Raw genomic sequence first — 22,066 nt, 5'->3', positions numbered from 1 at the left:
CTACCTGGGGAGAACATCTGCTACCAGATCCCGGAGGCCCTTGTCAAACCTGCTAACCTGGCCCCACACAGTTCTTTCTGTCTTTTCTCCAAGAAGGCATTGTGATCTTACCAGCCCCATGCTGGGCATCAAATCTGTGAATGGCTGACACTTGGACTTATGCACACAGCATAAGTAATAGGGGATATCTATGCATAAGAAAGATTAGCATGCTGTCTGCTCCCCACATCCATAATTCCACAGCATGACACCAAACCGGAGTTACTAGATGACAACCCAAGTGGTGGGCTGCTCTGTCAAGAAGGGGCCAATTTTATATTGCAGCCAGACAGTGATAGTCTATGGTTGTGCCCTTGAGGGGATCGGAGCAAGATGGAAATTTCTATGGCTTACCAGAACCAGGTGAGAAACTGCCTACTGGTAGCTTGCTGTGAGACAAGGAGGCCCCCACAAGAGATGAGTGAGAAGTAGTCTCATGATAACGCTTCACAAGACCTCCTGTCTTACCGTGGTCCAGGAGTGCATTTGGTCAGGGTTTCAGTCATAGTATGGTTGAGCCTTGCCCATGTGAAATTGAAGCGAAGCCATTCCCATGTACCTTGAACCTTGAAGAGAGCTTGGTTGGATATTATATCCTTAATTTGCACTTTCTTTTTTTAATGAACACATTACATTTTTATTTACATTTAAAGGAGTTTCTTTCTCCCTCCTTGTGTTCTAGTCTGTGAATGGCTCACGCTGGGACTTAGTTTAGGCTCCTATGGGGAGGAACAGGGGTGGCAAAAATCCTCACCAAATGGAAAAAACCCAAACCTCTAGAGGTTTCATAATTTTGCTCTTGCTTCTAAAAACATAGTCATCTCTTATCGGGTGTTATTTGCTTTCTATCTTGACATTTTCCACTTGTCGCTGCTTGGTGTAAGGGGAGAAATGCCAGCATGTGGCAATGCAGAAGAAGACTAGTGGAAGCCACAGGGCAAGGCCTTCACTTCCCAGTGATACTCTTCCCCATTCCCTCCAGCATGAGCTGAGACTCCTCAGGCTGTGGTTGTGCAGCAGACAGAGTGTGAGAAAACCCTGCTGTGCCCTAGGCTCCCAGGATGACACTGAGTTCTAAAAGGCAAAGGGTACGTGGTGAGGGGCCAGGCTGAGGACCTGATGTGATACATTTGTGAGCAGTGGCACATTTGAGGCTGGGCAAGACAGAGCTGCAGGGCCTGGCCCCCAAAAGACCAGCAGATCAACTGGGGCAGAGAGAGTCCAGTGTAACCAGGAAGGCTGTAGATCATGACAATGGCTCCCGATTTGGCATCAAAGGTGTGGCATCATCAAAGCCGTAATTGCTGAGAATGGCACCAACATGCTGCAGCTGGAGAGAGTGGGTGACCAACATTTTGAAGTCACATCATTGTCTGGGGTAAATAGCTGAGGTTCCTTGCCTCACCCCAAGGGAACTGAGGACTTGGACACACAAGAAGTGGGTTTAGGAGTGGAGGTTTAACAGGCAAAAGAAAGAGAAAGGAGAATAGCTACCTCTCCTGAGACAGAGAGGAGCGCCAGAGCGGGACTTCTGGTTTTATGGTGAAGGGCAAAGGGTTTTATAGACTGGCTTGAGGAGGTAATGTCCGATTTACATAGGACCGAAAGATTGGTTGGACCAGGTGTTATGTTTACATAGTGCTAGAAGAAGCTGGCCACCCCACCCGAACCTTCTTATTATGCAAATAGGGTTTCTACTTGGCCCTCAGCATATGGCTGGCTCCTTACTGTCCACGTGGTTGGAAAGGAAAAGGGAAGATGGAGCCACCGTGTTGAGCATGCCTCGCCCCCAAGTAGCCTTTTCCTATCGACACAGCTGCCAGCACTCACCAGTGCAAGCTTTGGTTACCTATGTCTGCAGCTTGATTTTATAGGATGCTCTTCGTTAGAAAAGAAATGACTTGGGGCTGCTTTTCATTAAAAGGGAAACCTTCCCAAGGACTTCCTTACCCTACCTGCCTTTTTAACTCCTATATCAATTTGCTTGAAGAACAGATGACATTTTGAATGGCTCAGCCCATAGCCCAGAATTTCAAGGGAAGACCTCTTCACTGGCTTCTTCTGGACAATGTCTCCTGTAAAACCTCCAAGGCACGTAAATAGCATGTTTTTGTGTCCCTCTCCTGCTGCCTTGTAAGTGTGGGCTATCTCTGGCACCAGAGGGTCATCAAGGTTGGGGTTGCAGAGCAGTGAGCAGATGGACAAGAGAACTTTTGACACAGTCAATGCTGGAGACCACTGAGACCATAGGATGTCACGGCAGATGCTGCCATTACTGTTGATACTGGGGTCAGAAATTCTGGTTGTGAAAGCAACCTTTGGGGGCTTGAATCCTTAGGAAAGTGGATGGTCAGGAAGAAAACTCCTCCTTGGTAAGGACAGTCAATAATTATCACCCACAGGCCCCATGGAACACTGGGCAGGAGGATCCCTCTGCAAGTCTGTTAATTCCTTCTGGATCTGCTTTAGTGCCAACCTACGCCCCTGCTGGGGGCTGTAGTGGCCCAGCCACACTGCACTTTCTGTATATAAGTTTTTTGAAAATGCTGCTTCACTGTTACCTTGCCTTCTATGTTGCTGTCCATCTAATTCAGTTGCTTTTATAACTTGTTCCACAATGATGCCTGGAGACCTATGTTTTATCTTTAAAATCTAATAATTTTTCTATGATATGGTCTTGAATTTGATCATCCTGGTTTAATTTTTCTGTCACTTGACGGGTCCTTTCAATGTGTCTCATTACATAAGTAATCTGTCATTTTCGTTTTTATAAATCAAGTATCCTAGATTGTTCTCCCAAAAGTCTTATTCCTGTTTAGAGAAAAAAATGCTAAGAAAAACAAGAAATTACATATTGTATTACAATTTTATTCAACGAATACAGAGATTCCCAAAAAAAGTTAAAACAAAGTAGAAAACAACTCTGGTGTTATAAGACCAGTAGGTCCTTATGCCCACTGTGCAGTAATAGACCAATACACTGAGACAGCAGTTTGCAACAGAGAATTTAGTGATCACAGGGCACTCAAGGGAAGAGATATGAGTAAACCCTGAGATCCATCTCCTCAACAACTTCTGCATTAAGGCTCCTAAGGGGATTGTGGAGGGTGAGGGGTTGAAAAATTAAGATTGTTGATTGGTCAGGGGAAGGGGGATGAAATCATTAGGATGTGGAAATGGTACTCTTTATTGAGTCAGTTCCTCAGTGGGGTCCTTCAGACCAGCTGATGTCAGTAGCTTCACTGGTACACGGGATCTGAAAGAATATCCCAAATGGGAAGGTGAACATTTCATAATGCTTAGGTTGTTTTCTATAGAACAGTTCAGGAGAACTGTAATCTAGGGTCTGCTTGATTCTAGCACAACAAGCACCAATCAACTCTGAGGAAGCAGGCCTAAGAGAAGCCTGCCCTCAAGAGTAATGCAGAATGTGCTGCAAGCTTGTTTATTTTTGTTTCTCCCTTCCCTTCTTCCCTGATTAATATTATAAAATTTACAGGGACAGTTTCAATGTCTTCAACACAGTATTGCCACATAAGGACTTGAACCCAAGAGGCAGAAGTTGCAGTGAGTCTGAGAGAGGAGACCATCTCTCTCTCCCTTGCCTGTCCTCTGTTAGATAAGTGGGGAGGGGAGATAAACTAGCACAAATTTGACGTCAGTAGTCAGGCAAGACACTGACCCACCAGCCCAACCACAGCAGGGCCCAAGGACTGAAAAATGCCCCCCCTCCATTCTGTATTTGGTGTCTGTGTTATCTGCCAGCCTTGAAAGTGTTGCAAATGTTTTTCTTACTGCCCAAGGACCTTCCCTGAGTCACGTACTCCCCATCTGCACCAACCACACCCACCCCCTTAGAGATGCCTCTGTCACGAAGTGATTTACTGCCTTTGTTCAACTTCTGTAACTCTTTCCCTCATCCCTTCCCACACTGCATGTAAATTAGCAAATCAATAAAAGCCAAAGACTGTAATGTCAGATATCCAGCCAATGGGCAATGACACAGTTTTACGTCTGATCCCTCTTGGGTTGTATGTCTTTAAGAGGGGAAAGAAACTGCATTTCAGGGAGCTCGGCATTTTTTGGACATGAGCAAAATGATGCTCCACAGCTAGCTGAATAAAATCTTGTGGGGATCCCCCACCAGCGTAGAGGCCCCTCTGTGTCTCCGCCATGACGGGGTTTGAGCCCAGACACGTCTCTCTCCACTGGGTGCAGTCGAGTGAGGTGGCTACAGGAAGACGTGGGAAATGTTAAGCTTGCAGAGAGTCACTCTCAGTTCACTGCTTCTAAAGCATGACTGAAGTAATGCCAGATTATTGTGTTTCTCCTGAAGTCAATGTTCTGGGCTAGTTCTATGACTCTATTTACCCATAGTCACAGAAGCATTGAGATCATTCACTGAATCACTAGAAAATTGCTCTCCTCCTGATTTATTGCTTGCCCACCTGTCTTAACGTTATTTTCTGTAACAATGGATAAAAGGATAAGAATCTTTTGTGAACTTTAGGTAAACTTGTATGTTGTCCCCTTCCTTGGTTATTTTGTACTTTCTTTGGTTACTTTGTAACTTTCTGTTCTTTCCCCCTGATAATGATTCTGTAAGAAGACTGACGTCAGTCACTGTATGTAAAATCATATATAAGAACATGTGCACAAAGAATAAATCGCTGATCTGAGCATATCTCTTATCAGACCTCCAGACCCATTTCTCTATCTCTCTTCTCTTCCACGCACTCTCTCTTCCAGGTATTAGGACCCTCTTGCTGGTCAAGAGATCCTTGGCAGAAGTGCCGATCTCACAGCCAACAACAAAATCTCTTCCTTCCTCACTCCAGTATCTGGATGGGGGGCGGGTTCTGTCAATGGCTCCTTCTGCAACAAGCCAAGATCAAGCCACTGTGCACTGCTCCATCTCAAAAAAAAAAACAAAAAACAGGCCAACACCTGTTGACACACATTACTAGGAATCCTTTTGGGAAAGCAAATGGGCTCACAGAACACAGGGAGGCCACAGTGGGTGACAACATTAACTAATTCAGTTCATGGTGTCCAGGGTACAGGCCTGAGGGTCCACATACACTCATCATCTCTGCCCAAAGCCAGGTCTCCCCCTCCATGTCCACACTGATTCCTCCCCACATGCCTCCCCTTTTCTTGGGCTACTGACACCTGACACCACCAAGATGATTGCTCCTCCTCACAGCTTCTCTCCCTCCAGCAAATTCACTTCTTGATCCTTACGCCATAGTGATTCATGACCCAGCAGTCAGCCCGAGGTCCAGCATGCAAATCAGGGATGTAATGGTTCTTTGGGTTTTCAGGGATCTACCTGGAGAATAGATGAAAGTAACAAATGTTTTATGTACCAATATTCAAAACTGCAGCAAACTATCAGAAACACTTGCCACTTTCAAAGATAGACTATGCCAAGTGGCTCCAGGAATGCACCACCATGCCTGACTAATTTTTGTATTTTTTAGTAGAGACGGAGTTTCACCATGTTGGCCAAGCTGGTCTCAAGCTCCTGACCTCAGGTGATCTGCCCGCCTGGGTATCCCAAAGTGCTGGGATTACAGAAATGGCTCTTGACTCTAACTGCAAGGTCACTAGATCACAAGATCATTTCCTGAGTATCTTATGTTCCAGGCATTGGCCATCACTTGGATTACCATTGTCATCAGTCAAAAGCCTCCACAACCAAGGCCCCTAAACATGGGATAGTATAATTTTGCAGAATAGAAAGTATAAAGAGTATAGAGAAGTGAAGCACAAAATTTGTTGCATTCACCATGAATTGAACCAGGGTCTCTCACCCAAGAGGTGAGGATTCTCATACTGGATCACCAATGCAGCTCTTATGTGTGTTCCTGGAGGAAAAATTGAAATACAACACTGAAAAAGACAGAAGTTGTTCTAAAACAAGCTTTTTGCAGTATTGGTTAAAAGCTAACAAAGACATCGACAACCAAGGTTTTCATAGAAGACTTTTTTTTACTAGACAAAACTATAAATATTAAAATAACTTATTTATCTAATTCCAGACTCTAACTCTGAAAAATGCTCTTTCCAACTGCATAACAGACTCCCACAGAAAAACATCAGAAATTCATCCAGTTCCTTGTTTCTGATCCTAAATTTTCAATCTAGGACCTCAACCTCCAACTCTTGCTTTAGTGGCTCTGAGAAGGGAGAACTATCTGGTCGCACAGGTAAGTTAAATTGTAATCTAGGGAAGAAAAAAGAAGCAGGATCGGAATTAGAATTAGAAGAAAGAGGTAATCTGCTATACCAGAATATCATAGGCAAAAGAAGAAGAAGGAGAAGGAGGAGAAGAAGGAGAAGGAGGAGAAGAAGAAGAAGAGAAAGAGGAGGAGAGGAAGGGGGAGGGGGAGGAGGAGGAAATAAAAGGACAGAATCAAGTTGATGCTAATGGAGTTAGTTTTTTGTGGCTGTTTTTTGTTAAAGAGTAATAATCAGTCTTGTAATCATTATAATACCATCATTTGTCTGTTTTCTAAAATGTATAAACCATTTGAAGGAGTATGTGACATAAAAAGATTAATAATGCTTGCAGCCAATGTTTCATTGTTGGGGAGAATCCAGTTTCCCCAGTTAATATGCTTTTGTGTAATAGCTGTGTAAGGAGTAGCCAGGTTTAAAGACATATTAATGGCTGAACTATTAACACATTGGTCTTTTGATGAAGTTCAAATAGTAGAGAGATTTATTTCCCCAATTTTCCGTGGAGGGATTAAACTGAAGAGAAAAATCTGGAGAGTTTGACCCACATGTTACGTCTGAGAGTTATTATGACTTTTTCAAAGACAGGAGCTGTGTGTGACATGTAATTATCCTTCTTCTCCAGTTGAGAAGCCAAGCTAGGTTCAGGCTGAGTCATAAACTTGAGCCCAACAAGGAAATTGCCCTTCACATTGACCTTGCAAAGCTGTGGTTCTATCCGTTCTCCACCCAACACCCAAGACACATACCAGCTCCGGCCAACAAAACTTCATATATTGTCTTTATCAACCAGAGCCACATTTATTCCCAAATCTCTTTCTAAAATACAAATCTGTACTTCCTTTTCTCAACTCTGAAACTTACCAGAGGCATCATATACATCTCAGAGTCACAGATACTAAAACTCAACACACCAGGGAGCTCCCTGTCAGCATCGTGTACCACACTCTACTTCAACACTCAGTGATCAGCCCCAAGCCAGCATCTCCTAAAGAGTAGTGGGTGGTTCTTGGTGTTTCAACAGACACTGAAAGCTGCTTCTACCCCTGCCTAGAGACTTATGCTCACTGCTATGCATCCTGCTGCTCACATCAGGTCTTGATAGCATCTTTAGATAAACACTCCCAATCTCCCAACACAACAATTTATTTCCAAAGAATTACAGTATTTAAATTTACTGGACTCTCTGCAGACTCACTGCCACTTTATCACTACACTGGCCCATCCATCACCTCCATTAACATAAGCAGATCAAAAACTGGCCTCTCTACAGCCAGTCTTGTCTATTCCAACCCATTTGCCACACTGTATCTTGAGTGACCTTTCTATAGTGTAAATCTGTGGACACACCTGTAGCCTAAAATCACATCTACCAACATAGTAGCCAAGCAACAGCAATCCCCTTTCCTTTGGTCATTAGAGTCCTAGAGACCAAGGGGATGTTGGGAAAAGAATTGCCATGGATCAACTCTCAGAGGCAGTGGGTTCTGGACTTGTGCTGGCTTTGAAACACGTACATCGGAAAAGCTCAGGTACCTGGCAATGCCTGGAGATTAGGAAGTAAGGATGAAAACAAATCACTGCACTAAATAATATGACAATAATCACTTACACAAAATTTTAAAGATAAGAAATGTTTGAAGATTTATTAGTTTATTATATCTTTTTAGTTGGAGAGTAAAGAAGAAAATACCAAAGCTCTTTGTCTAAACAAAATGGTGCAGAAAGATCAACATATATCACAACCTATGATAACCAGTCAGCATAAAAAGTATTTAGAAAGGAATGATTTCCCTAAGAGTTATATTCTGAAGTCATGCTTTTTGCCTTAGTGTCTATTAATAGGGCCACCTTTTTGTTAATGTTTTCAATCAAGCTCCTTTTTTTACCTTTCATTTCCAACCTTCCTCTCACTTTTTACTTTAGATACAACTCCTAAATACAGCATGTAGTTAATTTTAAAATCCAGTCTAGCAATATTTTGGGGTTCTTTTTTTTACTGGATAATTGGGTCCACTTACATTTAATGTAATTGCTGATATATATTTATTTTAAATCTACCATGTTTTTTTTTTCTATTTGTTCTCTTTCAATTTATTTTCTTGTCTGTTTTGGAACAGTAATTTTTAACTATTTATTTGTTTTTATAAAAATGCATTTTATTATTTTAAAACAAGTCTATAAAAGTAGAAATCACAAAAATACAGATTACTCTGACATGTTGGCAAAATAGCTTATGGCTGGACTTGAGTTTGCAAGTTCTGTATGTTTGAGGGCATCCGGATGTCAGAGTCCAGCTGAATCCTAACCCCAGCTCTTGTCACTAATCTGTAAACAATAATTTCAGATAGTATGTAGCACTGTTTACTAAGAAATTTAAGCATAGTCATTTCCTGTGTAACCCAACTTTAAAATCTTCCTTAGGTCTAAGCAGATAAAGGCACTTCATACTATGTTTCCAACATTAACAATTTTTGATTAAAAAAACAGTTAATGCAAATGATGGATTTTGGCTTTTCTTGGCATTACATTTTGAACATATGAAGAAGTCATCAATTTAAACTAGTTTTTTGTGATTTTTAAGAAGTAGAATTTAATCTTTTCATTTCTGTGTACCAGTTTTAAAAAAATCACTGATGGTATCAAAAGGTCCCACATCTGGATTTTAACTCTTATGTAGGTATAAGCTGTGCATACTGCTGAAACTGCATGAAACACATACCTGCTTCTATTGTATATTTCTGAATGAAGGGAGTGGAGTTCCTCTTAGGGAACTTTAGGTCCGATACCCTTATAGATAGATAAATTCAAACAATTATTGGTGAGAGATCATTTAAAAAAAAAGACATTTTAAAATACTTGATTCCAGAATAACATAAAAGTAACCTTAAGAACCTCAGCACTAAAGGAAAACAGCAGGCAACTTCAGAATTCTTCCATCCAAATGTTCAAGAATGGAGATTAGATTAACAGCACCTTTCTAAAACAGAGCAAGTCATTTTAAAATCTAAAGGACCCATGTATACATAATTTGATTATCAAGTTAGAAAACAACAATTATATTTCTCATCTAATTTAGAATTCTGGAAACAAAGTAACTTAATGAACATTACAAGATACTTCAAATTAACCTGTTTAGAAAGCTGTCTCCTGGGCCTTCAGACCCTACACCAATTCTATACTTCTGGTTTTGGTAATGTTTGGTCTTTTGTAAGTTTTAAGGTGAATTCCATGTGGCAACTAATGTCTATTAACCTAATTTTGAATCTAAAGGCAAAATTAAAACACATTTTTTCTTTCCTATTACAAGAGATGGCCTTATATGCTACTATCCTATGATTCGCTTTTTGTTCAGCTCATAATACAAATAGCTTATTAAAGCAATACTATAAAATTAGATAGATAAAAGTTACATAGGAGGCTATGAAGATTGTTCGTTGGTGGTTTTAAGCTTGATTCTGAATGGACTTAATAAGAAGGGCACTTGGGAAAAGTGGCTCAAATTTTGCTCTTTAAGGTATCTTGAAATTATAGGCTCACTCTCCCAGCATTTCAAAAGGCCTACAACTTTGGCTTTTAAGAGCAAAGTAGTGATAGAAGCTTTTAGAATCATTTCAAAAAGCAGGATTTCATAGTTTTCCCTCTCAAATGGTTCCCTAATATACTTGCAGAATGAAGGCAAAGGGAAAACCAAGAATAAAAATGGCTAAGTACTCTTTCAATTGGGCTTCCTGTTTACCTTCCCTGTTCTAAAGAAGAGACACCATCCCGCATCTTTAGTTGGGGAAGGGCTTCCTTTAACAGTTGAAGGGTACTATCTGGCACAATTCCAAAAGCTTGTAGTGTTCGTAGTGTGGGAATTTCTCCAAATTCAAGTAAAGTTTAAGGTATCATAGCACCGACTGAGAGATAGGTGTTGGAGGTAGTTGAGCTGGAAAAATTCCGGAAAGCAGTCATTTAAGTCTAGGTGGACAAGATTGGGGCATCTTCTAACTAAAGTAGAGAGATCTGATTTCTGGAGATTCTTTCTGTAGCAGCTAAGATTCAGTTGGGCGATGGTCTCTGACACATGCACAGCAGCCACCTGCACATGCTGCTCAGTGAAATCAAAACACCAGGAGAGGTTCAGCTCATCCAGTCTGGAACAGCCGCTTAGCAAAGTCTGCAGGGCAAATTCAGAGAATCCAGAACCCTCAAAAAGGTTAAGTCGCACTAAATTTGAGGTTTGTGAGAGATTATTGACAATGGGATCCGACAGCCGCAGGCCTTCCAGGCTTAGATTCTGCAACTTGGAACACTGAGACAGGATGTCCTGGAGGGTGGACACTTCAATAACTGAGATCGATGGGTCCATGTGCTGCACACGAAAAGGGCTGAAATGTTCAGCCAATGGTTGGTCCGTAAATGATCGTGGGCAGGAGAAGGCAATCACCTCTTGAGACAGCAACTGACCAGTTACATCCGGGTGCAGATTTTTACCTGTGAGGTCTAAGGTTTGCCATAGAGACTCGTCAAACGCTAAGCGATACCACCTCTTACAAACACCAGAGACCTTTAGCAGCTCAGGAAGGCACAGACAGGAAAAGATCCTCAAAACAGCTCATCCGGAAGCGAGTCCTATGAAACACCTGGAAAGTTCTCTCGATTTAGCTTAGGCCTGCGGATAATCACAAAGTCTTTGTCACTCCCTTTGCTCTTCAGCCGTTTCCTGGGGGGCTCTGCGGCAGGCCCAAGTTTGAGAGCAGTTCCTGGGGGATGTTCTTACTGTTGGGCTCCTCTTTCTTCAGGGCGGAGACCCCCATTCCTGAAAGCAGTTCAGAAGTCTTGCGGGAATCCCATCCCCACGTGAAGCTAGCGGCAATGTTGCTACTCAGGTCTGGAATCTGCTGGAGGTGCTTCCTGTGCATAGCGTCCGCAGGTTCGGGAGTTTAAAATACGTGCATTTTTAACAGCACCTGGAAAAAAAATACGTTCATTAATTGCAGAGCTGCCGGCCTGGCTTCTCGCTCTGGCGCGCAGCGACTCGGAGCTTGCTGCTCGGGCCCCCCTTTTAACTATTATACCACTATATTTTTTACATTTTTATATGCTTTGCTTCACTTTTTTGCTTCTATATTTTTTATTGTATTTAAGTTGCTTCTATTCTTTTGTGATTACCTTAAAAATTGCAATCTTAATCCTTAATTTATTAAACATAGTAATAATTGACACATCCTCATCCTGGACAACATATGGATGTTGGAACACTTTTAGTTCATTTAGTCTTACTCTATATTATATACTGTTATCATTTATATAACAAATAGAGTGAGACAGTCTATCTTAGTTTTAGTTAGAGGCTCAAAAGTAGAAAAGAAAGAAAATAAAGGTAATAAATGCTGTTATTATTCATTAGGTCTAAGTATTAATATTGAAGAGGTAATATTTGAGAATTTTCCAGACAAAATGAAACTAAAAAGTCAACAGATTCTAGAAGGCCAGCCAATTGAGCAACATAAATAAAGGGAAGTCCATAGCTTAAGACAGAAGAGTAAAATTGCAGAAAATAAAAAAAAAAGACAAAAATAGTAAAGACAAAAAATAGAGGAAAAACAGGAAGATTCCATTCAAATAAGCAAGTTAGACAATTGGCTGCCTTCTGAATAGCAATAATCAAATGCAAATATCTTCAATATGCTGAAAGAAAATAACTGCCTCTTAGAATTACATACTTAATAAAATTAATTTCCAATAATTAAAGCAAAATAGAGACACTTTCAGAGAAAAGAAGCCAAAATAGATTTTCATAAGCAGACCAACACAAAAGGAAATTCTATGTGATGTTTCTCAGGCAGAAGCACCATGATTACATACAAAAATTCAGATGCTTAGACAGAAAGAGCCAGATAGCAGCACATATGTTGCTAAATCTAAAGTAACTATACAAAATATATGTCTAGTCTTCTGGGGCTTAAAAATATTAATACTTAGACCTAATAAATGATACTTCACTGCACTCCATGAACTCTCAGGCAAGGAGGTAAGATGTTCTCCTGGCAGGTGCTGTTGTAACTAAAGTGCATGTGTTCAACTTCTTGGTATGTGTTCCTGTAGAGCTACTCTGTCAACTGACAGAGTTTGGGTAAAACCTTCAGTAAAGTGAGGGTGGAGGGAGTTAAAATTATGAGTGAAGCCTCTGAGCCAATTCAATGTAGAGTTGTGAAAATGTGTCACTGAGATTGATGAGTTACATGCTTATATAGTGAATGGTCTTGAATTGTTAGAGGAGATTCTTCTGTTCAGAGTACCATCATAAGTAAAAAAAAGTGCTAATAGGGCAAAATCCCTTAACATTTGCCACCAATAAATGGGTCAGAATATAGCCTGAATGTCTGTAGCCTCTGATGTCTAAATTTCACCACAGAAATAATGTCCTGAGCCCAGGAGGCAGAGGTTGAGGTGAGCCAAGATCGCACCATTGTACTCCAGCCTGGGTGACAAGAGCGAAACTCTGTCTCAAAAAAAAAAATAAAATAAAATAATGTCCTGTTGGTTGGCAAGTCAAAATTTTAAAACTCAACAGCTCTGACTGCAGTGTTATCAGATCTCTGCTAGCCAGAGTGACAGATAACCACCCCCAAAATCAATAGCTTGCTTGCCTGCCAAGTAAAGTTTCTTGGGACTATGCCAATGAATTCACAAGGTTCAATCTGTCTGGCAGCTGAAAGGAAGACAAGAAACTGAAAACTACTGCCTGTCACAGAGTAAAGGGCTGTGTTTCTGATACAGGAGCCACCACTGCCTGCTAGATCTGTAACTCCTGCCAAAGTTTGGCCTGTTTGCTTTGGAGAAAATATTGTTGCTCCACTGCTTTCTGGCTTCCATACTTTTTTCAATAAGAAACTTATGTTATGGTTAAAATTAGAAAAATACAGAATACCAAGTAATAATTTTCATTTCCTTTAAGCTGAACTCCATGAAATAAACAGTACTTAAAATTTGTTGTATGTAGTTTCAAAAATGGTGGAATTCGAGTACTAACTGATAGTGTCTGGCCAGAGGACCAGAGAATTCCCAAATCTCATTCTGCCAATAACCTAGGTTCTCTGGTGGATGTGGGGATTACTGTAAAAGATATACACATAGATAAAACTGACAAGGCAGAGATCATCACAATTTATGTCAGGGCTGTACCACAGTGGGGGGAATCCCAGTAAACTGTATCAGAGGATAAGGCTGTGTTCAAGGCCTTAGGATTTTTCTTCTGTCCAAGCATAAAGTAACCTTTACCAAACTTCTCCAAATGAATCTGATGGATGCAAGTTCTCTGCAGAAAGAGAACCAGAAAGAAATCATGTGGAGTGGGGATTCAAGGTTAGAAGCTCCCCTTAGCAGCAGCCAGGTTGCCAGTTTTGATGGTCTGGTAGAAAAGGGGCAGTCATGACTACACCCCTTTGTATAATATGCTATGTCTCCAAACATCAGCAAACGAGCTCAGTACCTGTCCTGGTATGTGAAGAATGAGAAGAGAAATCCTAACCTGAGGCTGGCTGTCCTCCTCTGTGTATTAAAGACTGAGGAAGAGAGCAGGGAATTTGCCTTTTTTACAGATATATTTTATTCCAATTTTCTGATGTCACTCCAAGTAATACTATGGGAGAAGTTGATTAGGCAGGTCCTTCAAAAGGCTATTTTCTTCCAGGTTTTACTCCTTTCATGTATCATGCTGAGCCAGGAAATGGACAATTAGGTTGTCCAAGGAAATGCCATTTTAATATTACAGTATAGATATCTGCAATATATGAGACCATGCCATAAATTCAGCTATGTTAGTGCAACACTAAGCGGTTACCAACACTTTCCCATTATATTTAATTTACCTTTTGAAATTACGTATGGATATAATTTATACACATGTATACATGTATATATGTGAATACATGTGTAAATGTATATATGTGCATACATGTGTATAGGTACATGTAAATTTAGTTGTGTACATGTATACATGTGTGTATGTAGTAATATGTGTTACTAAATAGTTGAATATAACTCATCAGGAGTGTTACACAGTGGGAAACACACTGACAGCATAAGCCAACTCAAACAAATGTTAATAATGTAAGATGTGAAACATTATTTTATTATAATTTATCATTAAATTTTTCTGAGACAAAGACAGGAAAATTGATGGTCAAATAAAGGGTCCCTCCTCCACAAGTGTCTTTGTCAAAATGGATAAAGTTGCCATCAAAATGAAAATTGTTATGAAAATTTAAATCAAATTAAAATTTGATCAAAATAAAAATGAAATTATTGAATTATGAACACAAGTCCGCTCTGGTTTTCAAAAATCTGCTGTGGTTCCAACCAGCCTTAGGTCTTCAGGCACTGCTGCCTTTATTACTGGTGCCCATTTACTCGGCTAACACTTCCAAAGATGGGTTTGGGGACCCTCCCGTGCACCAGGTGTCCAAGGGCCTACAGTCTCAAGCATAGCCATGAGACTGTCCAAGGAACAGCACCACATTCACAAAATACAGACCCAGTGAGAACACTGTGAGCAAAAATCCAGGCTTATATTTTTATTACATTTATTAATTATTTTTCTATTGTGACCAATCTTACCTGGAAGAAAAGGGTAGATGCCAAACAGGAGACAGCAGAGAGACTACTGATTTCAAGTTTGCTGAAATTCTAGGCACTTCTTCCACTTTTGCGGTGTCTTGTGGATTTATAGTCGAAGGGGAAATTGATTATGAAGAAATCCTTTGATGATAAATATGGCTTAAAATTATCTCTAAAAGATTGATAATTTCTAGCATTGATTTTAAATGCGGGGGGGAAAATGCAGTCTCACATACTTTTGGGCGTGTAATTGGTGCTTACACGTTGGTGGACCGCATACATCGGAATCTTCAATTCACACTACATTTCAGCTAGCAATTCCACTGTCTGGAATTTATCCTAGATAAATAGCTTAAATTTTAGGATCGACATTCACTCCATTTCTCCAGCAGTCTTGGAATAATTGAGCCACAGCAGTGGCAGATGGCAAACACAGTAAAGAACAATACCTCACAGTGAGGCCGAGACCTCTCCCCTGATCAGGAATCAACCCAATGCCGGCGGTGAAAGCGCCAAACTTTACCCACTACACTACCAGAGAACCACAAACCACAGCCTTTTTTTTTTTTCTCTCCTTCGATTGTTGCAGCAGAATTTAGCTTAGCATCTACCTTTCCTGGTGCCACCTGCGCATCCAAGAAATAGTCCGCAAAGGCCGTCTTATCCCTGCTTTCAAGTTGCAGGCCCACACGTGCTGTGCGGAGCTCTCTCCTTTCCCGTCCAGCCAGCGGCGCTCCCGGAAGACCTGCTGGGTCTACAAGTGCCGGAGCGAGTTGCAGCGTCCCCGCGCGCTCCACCACTGACCTAGAGATGCGCCTTGGCGAGGTGGCAGAGCGTGGAGAGACGGTGGCGGGTCGCCTGGGCCCGAGCGTACCAGGTTCTCGGGAGGACGCTGGAGCTAGGAGGAGCCCTGAGTGAGACCCGGGCACACTCGGCGTCGTAAAGGACTCAGACCCCTGCATTCCCCGCAGCGTCAGCCACTCGGATGCGGAAACCGAGACGGCCTGGATGGAAAACTCAGGCAAGACCCCAGCCCGGAACCGAATGCCGGAGCTTTTCTCTGCAACGTGCTACACCTGCCTTTTCCTACGTTCGTTAATGGCAACTCCACCCTCCACACGGTCAGTCCAAAAACTCGACGCAGGGCTTTCTCTCACGACTCACATCTGATTAGTTAGGAAATTCATGTTTCTTTTTTTGATTTTTTTTTTTTTTCATTTTCTCCCCTCTCTCTCTCCCTCCCCCCTTCCTCTCTTCCTTCCTTCTTTTTTCCTTCCTTCTTCCTTTTTTTCTAAGCAAGCTAACATAGGGTCATGCTTCTTTTTTGGTTAATTGCAGACTTTGATCCACGCAACTATTCTCTTTCTTGGTCTCTGAATCCTGGCAAACGACGAGCAAGGCATGGAGATCGCTTCAACTCGCTTCCCGCGGCTCGCCCAGACGTTCGGGTCTGAGGCCGCCATTAGCCTTTGGACCTGCAGGTCAAAATCAGCCTCTCTGGACCTGTCTTCTCGGGGGCCACGGGCAGGGCCTGGTGCCCTCCGCGTGGCTCCTCCTACCTCCCGCCGGGTCCGCAACCCTGCACCCCTTTCCTGTGAGCTGCGGCGAAGCTCTGCGGGGGACCGGGCATTCAACTGGCCAGGAGTCCGCGAGGCGCAGGTGCGGGTGCCGGGGGACGCGCGCGTGGAGTTTGCAGTTCCTGCCAGCTCCAGTAACTCCCCGGGTCAGCCCCAGCTCCGAAGGCGCCAAGACAGGGAGGGACCGTACGCAAAGGGCTGCGCCCTCCGGCTCCCTGTCTCGTGTCTCCGGTCGCTGTTGCAGGGAGTTTCCGTCTCCCGTCTGAGCCACAGCAGGCAAGGCCGACAACTTCCGCCTGGAAACCGGCGGGTGTGCAGTCCCTTCTCGCCCCGTTGGGCGCATGACCTTGTGCCATTGGATTGTTTCTCCCCAAGTTTTCTATGAATTCCAAGAGCGCAACTGATAACTATTTAAAAACTGTCCTTCCTTGAAGAAAGAATAAAGTATTAGCAAAGGAAATGTTCTATGTGGCTTTTAAGTCGAGGACTTTCAAGGGTGGGAGGAGCACGAAAATCACTACACCAGGGAGCACAAATACTGTTGAGAATGTCTCACACACACCAACTGCACACTTCAAGCAGGTATGTTGTACGCTTAGGTTGGACTCATCCTAAGTGTGCTCTTGGTGGAACTTAGCCTGAGTCTGGATGAATATTTTCATTTTAAGTTTTTAGTTTAAATACACATTCCAAAAAATATACAGAAAGCATATAAAGCCCTCTTTATGCCATTTTAACAAAAGCAGCAAAGAGAGATAATATGTGAATGACAACCTCATAGAATGGTCTTTAAATACTGGTTGTTTCTACTTAAGTTTTTCTTCTTACAAAGAACAGAAATTGCAAACCAAACATTGTACTTCATGCTAATAAATAACAGAAAAAAATTTATGGCAACAGAAAAACCACCTTGAAAATGAATGTTTTTCCAAGGAAAATCTAAATTCATTGCTGAATGTTGCAGACATTTGACCTCTAGGTCAGTTCTCAAGGTAACTGGAGATTTATTTTCTCCAGAGGGTAAAATAGAGGATCTTTGGCTAAGGAGTCAACCATTATTTGTGAGAGCATGTGTCCTCTAGTGAAATGAGAGAGAGTAAGTGACAGCATATCTTCATTTCTGTGGTGGCACATGGCATGGTGGACGGACACATTTCAGGTATATTGAGCTATGTGAAAAAGTGAAACCTGGAAGACATTCTATTAAGCTGTTTATTAATATAAACAAAACAATGTGAACATGGCAAAAGGATACACATATCGATAAAACTGAAGTGAGACAGCGAAAACAAATCCTTGTTACATGGCCAATTGATTTTTTGCAAAAAAAGGCACTAAAGCTATACAATGGGGAAAGAAGTGTCATTTCAACAAATAGCGCTGGACCAACCAGATATCTACCAGTGAGGAAAAAAAATCTCAATCCCTACCTCACAATATACACAAAAGCTAATTTGAGTTGGATCACAGAATAAACGGTACAAACTATAAAGTTTTGGAATAAATTGCGTGAAAATGTCTTTAAGGCTTGGCGGAAAGCAAATATTTCCTAAATATTACACAGAGAAATAAGTAAAACAGAAACATGATATATTAGGCTTTATCAATATGAAATATGTCTTTTCATCCAAAGACATCATTAAGTAAGTGAAAAAGCAAGCCACAGACAAGGAGAAAATATTCACAAAACATATTTGACCAGGACCCTGTATCCAGAGTACATAATTAGCTCCTACAATTCAGAATTAGAAATGGAAACACCGATTTTTAAAAATGGGCAAAAGCGTAAACAGACACTTCAGAGAGGAAAGTACACTGGTTGCCAGTCAGCTCAAAAAAGGATGCTTGACCGGGTGTGGTGGCTCATGCCTGTAATGCTAGCACTTTGGGAGGCTGAAGCGGGTGGATCACAAGGTCAGGTGTTCAAGACCAGCCTGACCAAGCTGGTGAAACTCTGTCTCTACTAAAAATACATAAATTAGCCAGGCGTGGTGGCAGCCTCCTGCAATCCCAGCTACCCCAGAGGCTGAGTCAGGGAATTGATTGAGCCCAGGAGGTGGAGGTTGCAGTGAACCGAGATCATGCCACTGCACTCCAGCCTGGGTGACAGAGCGAGACTCCATCTGAAAAAAAAAAAAGAGTGCTTAATACCATTAGTTGTGAGAGGAATAGATAGTAAAATAAGATTGAGATACCATTCTGCCATTTAGCATGACAAAATTATAAAATCGGAAAACACCAAATCTTGGTGAAGATATGGAACACCCAGAACTCATACATTTTTAGTGGGAATGTAAAATGTTATATTATAATCACTTTGGTTTGACAGTCTCCTTTAAATTTAAACATAAACACTCTTTTTTCCTAGCTATTCTTCATTCAGGTATTTTTTCAAGAGACTTTAAAACATATGTACACACATGCGTGCACACACACACGCAAATTATAACAAGAACATTCGTAGCAGCTTTATTCACAATAGACAAAACTACAAACAACCCAAGTGTCTGTTATCAGGACACTGGTAAAAAAATCTTGGTATATTTGTTCAATGGAATACTACTGGGCAATAAAAAGGAAAGGACATCTGACATACTCAGCAATATGAATAAAACTCAGAGACATTATGCATAAAGGACTGGATGCAACAGTGGGAATACTCCATGAGCACATCTACAGGAATTCTTAGAAGAAGTAAAACTAATTTAAGATGCAAAACATCAGCATGATTGCTTTCAAAAATAATGCAGAGGAAAACGACAGTGAGGAGGATGATTCTGATTGATTATTAATTAATTGTCAACCAAATCCAGCCACAGCTAACAATGGCAAAGTGAAGTAGACTACTTTTCTTTTGTTTTGTTTTTTTTTTTTTGAGATAGAGTCTTGCTCTGTCACCAGGCTGGAGTACTGTGGTGTGATCTCAGCTCACTCCAACCTCCGACTCCCAGATTCAACCAATTCTCCTGCCTCAGCTCCCTGAGTAGCTGAGATTACAGATGCCCACCAACACACCCAGCTAAATTTTGTTTGTTTGGTTGGACAGGGTTTCATCATGTTGGCCAGGTTGGTCTTGAACTCCTGACCTCAAGTGATCCACCTGCCTTGGCCTCCCAAAGTGCTGGGATTACAGGTGTGAGCCACCCTGCTTGGCCTAAGACTACTCTTATTAGCCCCATTTTACAGAAGAAAGAATTGAGGCACATAAACTTTAAGTTATTTGTTCAAGGTCACACAGGAGCAGAACCAGATTTACAAACCAGAACACAGGTGTGTTTTGAGCACAGATCAGACTCAGTCTTTCTTCTTCTTGTGCTCTAATATCTTGAGCACATATTAGACCAGGTCTTTCTTCTCCTTAGATTTAGGTCTTTCTGGTTTTCTCAGCTTGTAGAGGTGAGAAGAGGAGAGAGAGGAAGGGAGAAGGCAAGAGAGGGAGTGAGTGAGGGGTGGGAGCACAAGGAGCTATAGTTGTCAAAGAGCACAGCAGGAAGCTACTCTAAATGTTGTTACATGAAGGGTTATGCAAGTTTCTGGGTGATTGGACTGTTGGTCTGCAGATGTGGATTTTATAGCAGTTAAGCATTGTACTGAGATCATGAGATGAAATTGAGAAGAATTATAGATTTAAAAATATAAACACATTTTTGGAAGAAAATGTAGGAAAATATAGTCACAATTTGGGGTAGGAAAGATGTCTTAGAGGTCACAAAATTACAAAAAAAAAAAAAGAAAATTGGACTTCATCAAAATTAAAAACTGCTACTGATCAAAAAATTTCCATAAGAAAAAAGGCAAGCCATAGACTGAGAGAAGATATTTGCAGTATGCTTATTTGAAAAATGAATCAGATATCAAATACTTAGAGAGAAATTTTAGAAATCAATAATAAAATCCACACTATTTAAAAGTGAGCAAAATACTAGAATAGGCTTTCTTCATACACACAAAATTTCTAAATGGCCAAAAGACATAAGAGAAAATGTTCAAAATTATTTCTTGTTGGGGAAACATGAATTAAAACCTCAGTGATGAGATACCTTTAAGCACTGCTGTGGTCTGAATGCTTGTGTGTCTGCCTTCCCCCACCAAATTTATTTGTTGACATCCTAATCCCCAAGTTGGTGATAACAGGAGGTTTAGGCCATTGGAGGGTGATCAAATCATGAGTACTCTGCCTGCATGCATAGGTTTAGTATCTCTATAGAAGAGGCTGGAGGGAGCTTGTTTGTCCTTCCACCATGTGAGGACACATGGAGAAGGCACAGCCTATGAACCAGAGAGTGAGCCCTCATCAGACATAGAATCAGATGGCACCTTGAACTTGGACTTTCCAGCCTCCAGAACTGTGAGAAATAAATTTCTGTTGTTTGTAAGCTACTTGGTTTAAGGTATTTTAACAGCTCAAACAGTAAAATGTATTTTACCTTAAACTCAATTTAAGGTATTTTAACAGCTTGAAATTTGAAAGACAAGATGTACCGACAAGAATGTGGAGTAACTATGCTCTCATTGCTGGTGAGAAGGTAAAACGGCACAACCATTCTGGAAAACTGTTTGGCAGTCAATAATAAAGTTAAATTTAGACCTACTCCAGGACCTAGCAACTCCACTTCAAAATATAAACTCAAGAAAAATGAGTGCACATGTCTACAAAATGAATTGCACTAGAATATAGCGGGTTTGTTCATGAGAGTTAGAATTGGAAGTAACCCAAGCATCCACACAGAAATAGCAGTCATCCATAACACCAAAATAACACACTCAAAACATGGATGCATTGCAAAAACATTATGTTGCATGAAATTAGAAGCCAGACACGGAAAAGTATATTCATTTATGTGAATTTCAGAAACAGACAACATTCATCTGTGAACATAGAAATCAGAATGGTTTACCTAACTGAAAGGAAGGTCAGTGGGAATCTAAAGGAGGTTACTAACCTTTCTGGGCTGATGGAAATTTTCTATAACTTGATCTAGGTGATAGTTACATCTATGCCCTTAAGATTTGCATGTTTTACTCTCTGTGAATTATCATCAGTAATGTACTGTCAGTGCTCCCCAACTGCCAAAAAATGGCATAGGGGTGGCGGAGGATGGCATCCAGTTTTGGTTGTATTATATTTCTTGGGTTTTATATGATCAGATTTTATTGTAAAATGCCCTGTTGAATGAGACTCATACAAAGCTCATTGTCATTGTGTCTAAAAAGGCCTTACTGCCCTTTGAAATATCTCAGCCAGAAAAATGATTATTACCACACCATTACATCAGGTAAGCCACAGACAAGGCTCCTGGAGAGTCAGGGCTTTACCATTTGAGATGGTTCCTGCACATGCGCAGACACAGCCCCTTCTAACCTTCTCCAAAGACTCTGCCCTAGGTTAGTGCGCTGTGGGGGTTTCCTTCTGTAGTCCTGACTGCCTCGCAGGGAGACACAGTAAACCCTGCTCTCTGACCACAGCCTCTGGGTGCAGTTGGTAAGGGGATTTAAAAAGTGAAACTGTAACACATTCCAAATCTTGCCAAGAAAGAAGCCAGATGCTACTCTGGTTCCAGTTCCAGCCAAGGTGGCATCCACAACAACGAAGAGCAGTA

The 22,066-nt window shown here is 41.3% G+C and overlaps 1 pseudogene; it reads right to left on the bottom strand.

Moving 5' to 3' along the window:
- Window positions 1-4,906: 4,906 nt before the first annotated feature.
- Window positions 4,907-15,593, bottom strand: LOC105707702 (S-phase kinase-associated protein 2-like; annotated as a pseudogene).
- Window positions 15,594-22,066: the final 6,473 nt, after the last annotated feature.

Source organism: Aotus nancymaae, unplaced genomic scaffold (genome assembly GCF_030222135.1).
Source record: "Aotus nancymaae isolate 86718 unplaced genomic scaffold, 86718_ANA_hifiasm-v0.15.2.pri h1tg000022l_1, whole genome shotgun sequence".
NCBI lineage: Eukaryota > Metazoa > Chordata > Mammalia > Primates > Aotidae > Aotus > Aotus nancymaae.
The sequence above is the reverse complement of the archived record's forward strand: the minus strand, read 5'-3'. Positions and strand labels throughout refer to the sequence as shown.